The sequence below is a fragment of the Cavia porcellus genome, unplaced genomic scaffold, assembly GCF_034190915.1.
Source record: "Cavia porcellus strain 051 isolate PalLab524CR breed Dunkin Hartley unplaced genomic scaffold, mCavPor4.1 scaffold_4, whole genome shotgun sequence".
NCBI classification, from domain to species: domain Eukaryota; kingdom Metazoa; phylum Chordata; class Mammalia; order Rodentia; family Caviidae; genus Cavia; species Cavia porcellus.
In genome coordinates, this window is record NW_026947487.1 from 21,715,272 (window position 1) to 21,728,028 (window position 12,757).

The 12,757-nt window shown below is 40.1% G+C and overlaps 1 protein-coding gene across 9 annotated transcripts in view; it reads right to left on the minus strand.

Moving 5' to 3' along the window:
* The window catches only part of Klf12 (KLF transcription factor 12), a 390,323-nt gene that overhangs the window by 9,629 nt on the left and 367,937 nt on the right, over nucleotides 1–12,757 (minus strand). The gene's annotated exons all lie outside the window — the stretch shown is intronic.

Consider the following 12,757-nt stretch of genomic DNA (forward strand, 5'->3'; position numbering starts at 1 on the left):
GGCAGGGGAGTCCACACTTGCATCCTTAATTATGAGGAGTGAATTTGTACAACAGATATCAAAAGGCATAGGCCACATCAGGTGGCCAGAAAAGGCATATTAGCTCTCTAGCAAGTCTGATTTAGCCCTAAGGTTGGAAGTCAAAAGCAAGCATCAAGGATACTGATGTTTAGTTGCACCCCGAGCCCTTCCCGCCTCCATGTGTATGGCTTAGGTGGTTTAATGCTATTTTAGGACACAATGGCCATTTTTCAGTGACTGAAGATGCACACACAATTTCACTGGCCCCCTTTTACAAAGGTTTCAGCTCCTATCACATAAGCTAAACACATGTCTAGTATGCAAGAAGAAAGCAGTGAGAAGCTAGAAAGGAAGACGCTGCTGGAGAGGTTCCACTCCCTGAAAATAAAGGCACATTTAACTCCCAGAAAGCAGGCCCATATTATTCATAAACAGAGATGCTTTGCTAGAACCCTAGGTACCTCAGTAGTAAAGCGTTCAAATGGTTTTCTCAAGCCTTAAGAATCAGGGTGAGTCAGAGGTCCCACCAAGTTGGACCAAGTGCGAGAACTGCCTGTAAAAAGCAGTTGAAGAAGTCTGTAATTTGACCAGGTCCTTCAGGCAGCTTGTAAGGACTGTAAAATATGCAAAGGCTGTGCTGGGAAAAGATACTCTACCCATTGTGTGTATGGGCGGGGAGGGGTGCCACGGGGCAGGATAATAGATGGCCCAGGTGAGTGTTTTCCTGGCCCTCTTTCAGACTGGGAGCCCTGTCCCCAGGTAACCTCACAAAAACTGATCTCTCCTTCTGCACCTTCCAGTCAGCACTCCACACAATGTGCTTCTCCGCAGCACAGGATCTCTCCTGAAAAAAGAGAGACATTTGCAGACCCTTCCCCATACAGAGAACTGTAAAGTGAATATTTTTAACCCCAATTTACAGGTGAGAAAACTGAGGTTTCATGTAAACACATAGTATGTGGCTCTGAATCCAATGCTTTCACCAAGCTACAGAGCAATGGATAATTCTTACCCTGTCTAAACTTTGTTGCCTCCTCAGAGTTAGTTCTGCTTTCTTAGGCACTGTCAAATTGTTTGCTTCTTATTTCTATTAAATCATCTATCACAATATACTCTAATGATTTTGTTTTAATGCCTTTCTCACCCACCAGTTGCTGAATTCTTGGAGGCCAGGAACTATGCTTCTGTGATTTCAGTATTCCCAGGCACACAGAACAGGCCCTAAGCAGGAACTTAAGGAAGAGAACTGCAACACACCACACCCACACCCACACCCACACACACACATGCATACACAGAAATTAGGAAGCCCTATAAATGAGATGTACAGGTAATATCTACATGGAGAAGCTAGACCAAACCAGACTTAACTTTTTTCATCCAACTGTTAAATCAATGCTACCTCTATGGGTTCTGGGAGGTTGAAGCAGCCCTCCCAGAAAAGAGTAAATGAGTGTTTCAAACCTGTGTGATCTAGCAATGCTGATGTACTAACTGTGGGCCGCAGGATGGCCTGAGAAGGCTCTTTTCAAGTAAAAGCCCACTGACTGCACTGACCTAAAACCTCAACTTCTAATTCATTCTCGTTGTCCCAAAGAAACAAACTCTGCATCTGTTATGTGCCTGCTGACCAAAGTTGGACAGTAATTAAATAAAAATCGGTAAAATATCTAGCATAATTGGGAACTAACTATATAATTTACCAGGGAGAATGATCAGCATGCTTTTACATGCTGAATACCATCTCTGTATTTCTGAACTTTGTATTGCTGAGCTTGAGACACATCAACTCTTCAAAACACCTCCACCTTTGGGCCTTGTGCTTAGTGAGCTGGGGGACACCAAAATGCATCTCCTAGCTGTGTCCTGTGTTAGGGTGGATGTAGATATGTACAACACTGTATGTACAATATGTATGAAGGTAAGCAGCTTCCGCATTAGCACAGCTCAGATGCGTAAGAGGGTAACATTTCTGTTAGTGGGGAAGTGTCATATGCGATTAGAAAAGCCACTGAACCCTGGCCACTACAGACTGTCAGGGAGAGCTCGGTCACCAAATGGTCCTAAAGAGAGCAGGGCCAAGAGTGAGTAGGCAAGACTTCCAGGCCCATCTCAAGGAGACATGAAAGGCTGGCATGAGCCAAGAAGAAACTGGCATCACCTGAGCTGATGTCTGATTTCCTTGTACACTCAGTTTAGGCATATAAAGTTCTCTTAATTTACTTCTCAAAATGCAGACAGTTACACCTTATTTTGGTAATTTCATTCATAGTGGTAGTTACAGTCTTTCTATTTGAAAAATCTATAGCTGGGGTTGGTAAACTATGGGCTCCATTTTTGTATCTTAAGGGTGAAAACATATCAAGAGGAATCTGTATTTGCAAAATTACATAAAATTTAGAGTCCATATTATAAACTAGCCATGCCGATTTGCTTACACAGTTTTATTTTCCAAAGGAGGCAGATTTGAGCAGTTGTAACACAAAACATGTGGTGTCAGTGTCTGCAATTCTTAGTACCTAGCCTCTGCAGAAAGTCCACTGATACCATGAAAGGCACTCCTGCTCTGTGTAGGCTTTCCGATACCTTACTGCACTGAGTTGGAGCATACAGTGCATGTTGTTAGTTTAGGATGGAGAGGCCAGGGTGTATTTTGGTTGTGCTATCTGAATTCACAAATTACACTTCTCAATTCAAATGTTAAGAATTCTCTCAGTAACAACACAGGTATTTCTGATCTTTATGTTATTTTCAAACATAACTTTAACTGCAAATAAAGCACTTGTCATCTCCTCACAGGTGGGTGGGTAGTTGTAATGAATGCATAAAAACTGCCCAACTTATGGGGTACTACATGATATTTCAATATATATATAATATATATAATTTATATATATATATAAAACATTTAAACTAGGTGAAATGTATCTACTTCTTCAAAGTTATTCTTTATTAATGAAAACTTTCAAAACCCCTTTGACAGCATTCTGTATTTTTTTTTTTTTTTGTCTTTTTCCTTTTTATCGTTACCGGGGATCGAACTCACGACTGCCTGCTTGCAAGGCAGGCGCTTATGCTGCTGAGCCAAATCCCCAGGCCCAGCATTCTGAAATGTATAGTACACTGTGATTATCTGTAGTCTCCTACTGGGCAATGGTGACCGGCTCTTCCTGCCTCTAACTGTAGCTTAGCACACATTCATCAGCCTCGTCCCACCCTCTCTCCACCCCTCTCCCCTAAACCTCTGGTGGTAACCCTAGACTTTCTGCTTCTTTGAGATGAACTTTTTACGCTCTGCATATGGGTGCGATCCTGTGTACCTACCTGTCTTTCGGTGCCTGACCACATGCGCTATTTCATAACAAGCACTTGAAACTTAAAGTTGTGTGTGAAAGAGAGTGTTAACAGGCTCACCCAAATTCTATCAGAAGTAAAAAAACATCTTCAGGATTTTTCTGTTCACTAAAAATGTACCTACGAAGGTGAAGGTCAGAATGGTGTCAGCATCAGGTATGCTTCTTCTCCAGACTTCACTGGGAACTCAAAGCACTGATTCTGCATCAGGATAAAGCCTGGCTCCTCCAACTACCTCAATACCCTTGTGTTGAAAAGGTCACCAGGAGCAAAGATGCCTTTCCACTCTGCTGATGCAGGGCGAGGATGACCTCATGGGGAGGATCACACAAGGATTCAGATGCTGGGAACTGCTTCTCAGATCGACTGTTTAGAGGGGAAGGGCAGGGAACCCACCAGCTGGCAAGGGTTGGTCTGAGCCACAATGTGGGGCAGGGGAAACAAGTATAAAACCGAAAAGCAATCTGTGACGTTATGATTAAGCATGATAAGCAATCATAAAGACAAGGAAAGAGGCCTCAGGAACACTGTGAGCAGACATCACTCACTTCTCTGCTAAAAATCCATGAAAGGGACCCAGAAGCTTATAAACTTTTGAGGGATAAATAACAGCAAAACTGTTCTAGTAGGCAAGAGAGAAGGGAAAGAGTACATCAGAAAATAGGAAATGTAATTATCTGGGTGATAAGTAACTTCTCCTTAACATTTTCCTTCCAAAATTTTGTACTTTTTTACTATTCAAAAACTAAAAATTCCATGAATATTTATTGCCTCCCTTGCCTTATTAATAAAATTGGAATTTAAACATTCTTTCTCCATTTTAGAAAAAGGAAGAAAAAAGAAAAGATATTTAATATTTCCTCAACATTAAAGGATGAGTTATGAGCACTGGGATGGAAGAGCTGGATCCTCTGGCCAGGCAGGGGCTGGCTTCTGCCGCTCACTCGAACAAGACCTGGTATCGATTATACCTACCGGGTACACAGCATTTCATTAAAAAGATCAATAAGTCATTAAATGCTCTCTTTGGACGAGCCAAGTTTTAGAAATGGATAAAAATTTTAAATAGATACTACATTGTTTTTCATATATAATGTTTATGTTTGTGCTCTGAAATAATTGAAAGGGTATACTCTCATACATTAAGATAACGTTAACTAATGACACGATGTGAATAAAAAACTAATTAAGATGATAAACAAGCTTTTAAGATATACAGAAGTGTGTGTAAATGAGCCCTGAAAGGCATTAATGAAGAACAGTCTTTCTTCCATTTTGTCTCTTTCCCTTTAAAAACTTGCTAAATAAGAAAAGCCTACATTTAATTTTAGAAAGCCAGTGGCAGGAACAGAAGGGTAGGTGAATTTTCCATGATAATGTTCCTATGGAAAGAGCTGGCATGGATAATAAAATGAGGCAGACACCTCTGCGCTCAGCTGCTGCTACGCACAGCTGCTCTAAATCAGGATGAGCCAGGGCAGTGACAGTAAACAGGATTTCTGTTCATTTTGCGGGGATAGTGAATTGTCCTCAAATTCATTGGAACTGGAATGCTGCAAAAGTGTTACTCCAAACTCCTTGCCCGGGAAATAAGCTAAAAATAAAAACAGCAAACCTACTTCTTTGCTCCTTGTTTCTTATCCACAAGTATGCCTCTAAACCCTCTCTGGTAAATCTTTGAAAATTAATTTAGTATTTTCAAAATGACCTGAAGTTCTGATTCCAGCAGTTCTGGTGACGTATGTTAATCTTACAGAAAAAGGCATGGAGCACGTCTCTTTTCTTCATGGTATCATTTCTTTAGCAATAAGTCTTGGTTTGTGATTCAGAGACACAAAGTTGATATGTGAGAAATATTAAAGGACTCGAGCTGAGTGACCAGTGGCCAGTTGGGTGACACCATGCTACTCTATTTCAGGGTGTATTTCACTAACTTCTAGGTTTTTAATTTTGAAGTGATTCTTTCCATATGCCATGACAAGCTTTTATGCCATTTCTACCTTTTATATTTTAATAAAAGGTGGTGCTGAAATTGGTACGATTCTTATATTAAACACATATCTAAGATTAAAAAATAGAACATCCCAAAAAAGACTTGCTATTCCTGGTTTAAAAAAAGAAAACTTCTGAACTCCACATTTAGAGTTCAGGTTAAATACAACTTTATTGGCATGTGTAGCCAACTTTGCGTGCATGTGTATGTGTGTGTGTGTGTGTGTGTGTGTGTGTGTACGCATGTGTGCATTTGCAGGTATTATTTAAACAGAATAAGTGTCTTGGGAAAATAAAACACATCAGAGGGTTTTTTGGGTCTTAAAACAGTCAACACAAACTGATTTATTATGAGAAGGTTGTCTCTTTCAATTTTGGTTAAAGAAAAGGATTAAAGTCAATAAATGCATTTCCATGACATTTACCCCGCAGAAGGGATAATAAAGTCTAAAGAAAACACCAGGTAGTGAATAGATCCCCAAACCCACCAAACAAAACTTACTTTTTCAGGTACCTCCCATGTCACCATGTGAAATGCTGAAAAGTAAATGTGAACTGAGACAGAAGGCAGGTGCCCTTTCATATTAAAATGATGTGTGAGCAATAAGCTTGGAGGAATGTGCAGTTGAAAAAGGCCTGTGTTAAACAAAACACCCATGTTCTCATCAGCTTCTATTATTTTCTCAAGCAACTGAAAAGGACACCTTTTGCAACAGGAAGCTCAGGCATTTTTCTTAGGTTCAGAAGTGCATTTCTGAAATATGTCCCTGTTTAACTTTTATAAAGTTACAGGGCTCAGACACTGACAAATGAGCTTCATTACATTCAAGGCTCAACATATTTGCTGTGACAATTTGTTTCACATGAGGAATGGTATTTGCATATGAGGGGAAAAAAAACCAGAATCAAGATTCCTATCTTGTCTTTTGGTTTCTGTTACATTAGTTCATGAAAGTTCACCGAATTTTAGATTGAGAAGGAAATTAGGTACTTTCAAGATGAGGAAATAGAAACTTTGAGACCAAGAGGCCAACCTGTGTGTGTGGCTCCCCTGAGTCATCCAGGGGCAGACCAGGCTACCTTCCGCCTTCAGTGGTTAAGGTGGTATTAACCATCAGACAGGACGGACGGCCAAATACAGGCTCAGCCAGGGATTCACACGTGGATTCGGAGCTGCAGAGTTAAGCATCTTGTACCAGTTTTTCCATCTGTAAAATGAGTAAACTGGTGATTCCTGCAGTGTTTTTATGAAATTCTAAAATACAGATACCATGTGTCTGGCAAATGGCAGGTTCTCAGAAAAGGATATTTAATGTTGTAGTCATGGAATTGTAGATTTTTCTGTTTTTGCAAACAGAAATAGCACAAAGTTAAAATAGATCCTGTTTGCTATTTTTAAGGAGAGTCATAATCACTTTCTCATTGCTGAAACACAAGAACCTACCCTACATTAGAGGAGGGCGGGCTTATTTCAGCCAAGGGTTATGGTTCCTGGTGAGCTGGCTGCAAGGCAGAACAGCACAGCAGAGGGCCATGGCGGAGGAAAAGCTGCTTGTGCCATGGAGGCCAGGAAGCGGGGACAGAAGGGAGGAGCCAGGGAGCTGGACACGCCCTTCCAGATCAGATCCCTGGCGACCCCACTCTTCTGCCCAGGCTCACTAGGCTAACTCTGCTATCTCACCTCTGCGATCAGTCACCTTCCAAGAGCCCCATCTGCGAGTGCAAGAGGCTCGTGGGGGATACACTCAGTGTAAACTCTAACAAGAGGTGAATTGAGGTTTTCTGGTAATAGGATGCCAGTCCTTTACTCTAATTTAAAACAACATCTTAAGTATAAAGCTACTGTATGGGTCAAGGAAACACATGGTATTTTGACCTAGTAGTCTTGGTAACTAAATCAAACCAGTTAGCAATATGCAGCTCTGCTCTCTTGAACGTATGGAACAAACTGATGATACTCTCTTTATATGTAAATAAGACTAAAAGAGTCCCTTTTTTCCTTTCCCACGTAGTTTCGGGATGGATATTTCACTTAAAATAATATTTGCCAAGGCATATAACATTTCTAGGTGTCATATTTTGTCTGAGAGCTTTAAGGATGTTAACTTATTTAACTTTGACAACTTCCTAGTGAAGCAATTACAAAAGCTGAGCCCTGCTTCCCTTCGTCATCCAGTTAGTGTGTGTCTTAACCACTCTGCGCAGTACCTGTGGAAGTTTTAGGTTGCTGCTTTAATAAACCAAGATATCTAGTCAGAACTGGGTAAGCAGACTGAGATCCTGGGTTGCCTCTGACAAGACAGACAATGTTGTTAACACAAAGCCTAGCTCTCTTCATGCAGAAATCAAATATAAATAAAGGAAAATATCCCATGATCAAATGCACTTTATCAAAAGTTAAAAGTGCAAGGTCAGAGGGCATTATTTTACTTGGCTGTTTGCAGTTGAAATTTCCAAACTATGCCAACACCATTCTCTTGCACCTGTAACAGGAGTATTTCTCAAGATTCTGATTTTCTCTTCTTACCTGCGCAGGTTCCCTTTGCTTTCCCCAGTCTGCACCACAGCTTACAAGAAGATTCTCAAGTAGCTGCACCTGTCTCCCTCCTAAGACGCACAGAGGTACAGAGCATTTCTAACTGGAGATCCAAAAGCAATCTCAGCATGGCTGACACCTTGCTCAGCTGCTACCACCTGAACAAGACCTATTCCTCCTCCCATTTGCTATCAGAAAAAAGATAACCTCATCAATGCAAGGACCAACTCATAAACTTCTAGTTGGAGAGATGTCTTGGGCTTTTACAGAGGTAGGACAGGTATTCCTTATCTGTCCCAACTCAATGAATGTACCTGGCAGCTCGTCTTCCAAACACCCAGCCAGCAGTCCTCTCCATCCAGGCATGCCTTGATGGAGGTCCATTTTTAAACTCTTGCCATCTTTTAGCAGATGCAGCTTCTCTGGGTCTTTCCTGGTCATATGCCCAACCCTCCCAGTTTACTATCTGTCTTGCATTGAAAGAAACTTCTCAGACAGCAAGATTATGTCCTTCCTTGGCTCCACAGCATACTGGGAAGGTCCATATTAAAGCACTCATTACTGTGCAATGGGATGAAGAGTTCCCTGTATTTTTGTTTATGCATCCATGTGGTACCAAAGCTGGCTCTGAGCAAGCCTGGACCTTACACAGTGCTTGGTACTAATGGAACTGTTCTTTGTTGATGAACTGCACAAAACCACTTTAATTCAGATTATTTCCTATGGAGCTGCCAGTGTAGCTCGGCAGTAGAAAGCTTGCTTAGCATGCTTGAGGCCCTGGGTTCTATCCCCAGAACTGCAAAACAAAACAAAACAAAACAAAACAAAACAAAACAAAACAATTCCCTTTCTTTTGAAAATAGAACATGCAAAAGTCAACATAAAAGTCATCTGTTATATGAGACAGTTTATTTTTCATGTTCTTATTCATCCTATGATCTTTTCTAGATTAATAAATTTGAAAATATACTTTTGAAAAGGAAAATAGATTTTGGGAGGTTTCATTTAAAACTCTTGGTACACACAGATTTTCAAAGAAGTATCTTATTTCAAAACTATGAAATTAGTTACATGATAAATGATTGAGCCTTGTATTTTGTTGCTCAAAAGAATATTAATTATTTTAATCTTAAACGCTATATGTTTATAATTTTATCGTTAGTTATGATTCTTAATTGGATTAATCAGAGCATTATGCATAAACATTTTAATATATTTTAGTGGTGAGTATACAATCTATTAACCTATCAAAATATAGTCCCTTGTTCTATTTAATAATTCTACTGAAACCACAAATTTTAAGTTAGTAGCAGTTATTCATGCTACTGAGGACTAGATGACCAACAATCAAAACCTAGTTATCCTCAAACAGAACATAAGAGAGTACCAAGGCCGGAGATATTATTATCCTACATCATCCTTTCCCAATAGCTTTGAAGAGTACATTAAGAAAACAGCCAAAATCAAAGGAAGATCCATAATGATCCCATGTCAATTTTACTTTTCCAGTCATTGGTAATTTATGGCTAACATAAGTAGAATTCAAAAACAATACCCATTTAAGAACACAGCTATTTAAGTGAGAAAATCATAGTGCTGTTTTAGAAGTCTTTACTATGTATATGAAAGAAAAGATTGATGTATTTTTAATGTCATTTCAGTAAGGTAACACTTTCACAACAAAAGTGAATCAAATATGCACAGCACAGGTACCTGCACTCAGATTACTAAGTATCTTAGACATGATGTGCTTCTCAATAGTAATTCTCTAATGGGTTAAAACAACTCATGTCTCCATGCAAGTACAATACTTGCAACACTTTCATAGTAGGTTGCTACCAATCTAGATTGGAAACAGGTGGAAGACTCTCCATGTTTGAGGTGACCCTAAAAAGCATTTGTCTGCATAGGATACTCACCACATCCCTCTAGGCAGAACCAGTTACCTCCTCAGCACAGATAAAGCTCACTCCAGCCTGTTCTCATCTTCCCACAGTGGAGGTTTGTCGAGGTGGTGTCTCTCTCCCAACTTCCACCAAACTGAGGATTCTTTGCTGTCTTCATATTTATATCACCCTCGCAAGTATGCAAAGGGCCATGAGAAGATCAAGCACCACTCGCTGCCTATTCAATGTTAGTTTATGATGAGCTTCCGGCTCATATGTCTCACTGGCTTTCTAAGAAGGGAAATTTTAGTAGATTGAAAAGAAAGACCAGCTCACACTAGTACAAAGTCTCAAAGATAGACCACTGAACTCTGTTGCTATCTCATTAGTTCCCATTATTTGAATGACCAGTGCTAATGGGTAAGGACTGCCAGGCACACATGCCCAGAAATGCAGCTCTAATGAAGAAATGACTCTGGCTGATTATTGCAGACCTATCTGTGATGGGGCGTATGACAGCAGCACAGGCCCCAAGAAAGTACAGCCTTCACCTCAGCCCCAATGCCTTTGTGCTCCACTGCAGGAATTTACATAGATGATGAAAACACATAAAGCATTTAAGGAGCTGAGCACAAGGCTTGGGACACCAAAGGTCCTCAGAAAATACTAGCTCCCTCTGCTTATGACCCGTCTCATAATAACATCCTAACCACACATGCTGGTCATCCTCCAAGTCCTCCTCTGCCCTGCCCTCAGGTTCAGTGGGCTGCTTGGCTGTTGTTCCTACTGCTTCACTGTTTCCCACATACCCATCCTTTCTGCTAACGGGAACATACAAAGTGCTGGAGGGTCTGGGAGGATGGAATGTTTGCCTGCTTAGGAGAGCAGTGTGGTCCAAAAGCTCAACAGAGAAAGAGGCAGGGAGGCAATCTGGAAAGTAAACAGGAGGTTACAGACTGAAGACAGAAGAAGACAAGAGGCAACTAGGAAAGCTATTTCAGGCCCGGGGAAGCAAACAGGAATGATCTCCACAGAGTGAGGCAGGTCTGCAGATTCACTCACTTGTGTGGCTGAGGAAAAGGAGGCCTACATGGATGTTCACGTTTAAGGTCTAGCTACTCATGTGATCTACAGTGTATGTACGGACACGCTCTCCGAAGTACGGCTATGCCTCTTTCTACCTTTGCGAAATAAAACCTTCTCCACTGACAGCTAATGATTTAACAGTTGTTCAGTCAAATTTATCTAGAATGGGTCATTATAGATGGAAGACTGCAACATGTTGTCAGGCACGTAGAATACATTCCATAAAGGATTATTTATTATAATGGTGACAGAAGGGGCTTATTAAACATATTAGCTTTGCTCCAAATTTACATATGTGCTATGCAAATTTTAAATTTAGTAACAGTATGAAATAGACTATATAATTAAAGCTCACTGACTATATACTAGATTATCTAGACTGCTTTTCTTTAAACTTATTGCTCTCAAAAATAAAAATAAAAAACTTACTGTTCTCAGTAATGACACATATATATGCATATAAATAGTTATATCTATGCATACTTAATTTCAATTCAAGAAATAATTATTGAGCCTCTATGCTGTGTAATCACCATATATATTTGGGATATAAAACTGATGTCCCATTGATTGATGACAATTATGCACTTTTCTTTCTTTATTTCTTTCTTGTTTTGTTTTGATATCAACTCACAACCTCGTGCTTGCCAGGCAGGCACTTGTGCTGCTGAGCTATATCCCCAGACCCATGCAATGACCTTCTATATTCATGTTCAAAATTAAAGAAGAAAATCTGAGATTTATATAAGTTAGGCAGCTTCTTGAAGTTTATCTAAGAGGGTAAAGAAAGATTGAACCTTTTGTCTCCCACTTCAAGTTGAGTGATACTTGTATTTTCTGATTCCTTGTCAATTACTCATTGCTGTAGTTTGAAGGTAATTTGCGTCCTCTAAAACTCATATTAAAGTCTAATCCTCATTATGAGATTAAAAGGAAGGACAGGCAGAACCTTTAAGAGGTGATCAGGATCTTGCCTTCATGAATGGGTGAATCCAGTCAAGTGACTGATGGATTAATAGGTTGATGAAGTAATGGGTTATCTCCAAAGCTGGGCTATTATAACAGCCAGTGTGTCTCCCACGCACTCATCTCTTGCCCTGTGCCAGAGACTGACAGACTATGCTAGAAAAAAATAAGGCTATCATCACCAGATGTGGCCTTTTGCCTTGACCAGAACTTTTGGGCTGAAATAAACCTCTCTCCTTTGTAACTCACTCAGTCAATGTACTGTGCTATCAGTAACAGAAAATGAACTGGACAATCCTACTACTCATGTTTCTGAGCTGTCTCCTTAGGACTTAAACAATTTACTAGGAAAGGATTTTTTCCCCTGAGAAATGTCAATCTGCTCTTCAGTGATTTATTAGTTTGGCATCCCTAAGCCCCGTGCTTATGTAACTTATCTGTATAGGAGGAGTCTGCAATAGAGCTTTATATGTGATGATACGTCTGATGAGTGATCAGATGTGAAGTCATGAAGAGGAACACCTCACTTATCCAGAGGGGAGACCTGGCAGTCACAAGCATCTGTAAACCAATGTACCAGTGTCACAAAATCCATGTGTTTCTTCAACCATTCAGAATCTCATCCAGTAAAAACAAAACAAAACAAAACAAAACAATGGCAAATTGGAAACAAGAAATACACAAGCAGAAATACATTGGCAGCAAGAACAGATAAGGTGACAACAAAGATGTGGATGAGATTACAACAAAGATGAACAGGATCTGCAGGCATGCAGGGTCCACATGTCAGAAGTGGGTGTGTGTATGTGTATTTCAGATATATAACCCATGTTAACTGGTACATAGTAAATAAGCTAATTATAGTACTCGCTGACCACAAAGGCTTAATTCAGTAACAGAATAGTTATTAAATAAT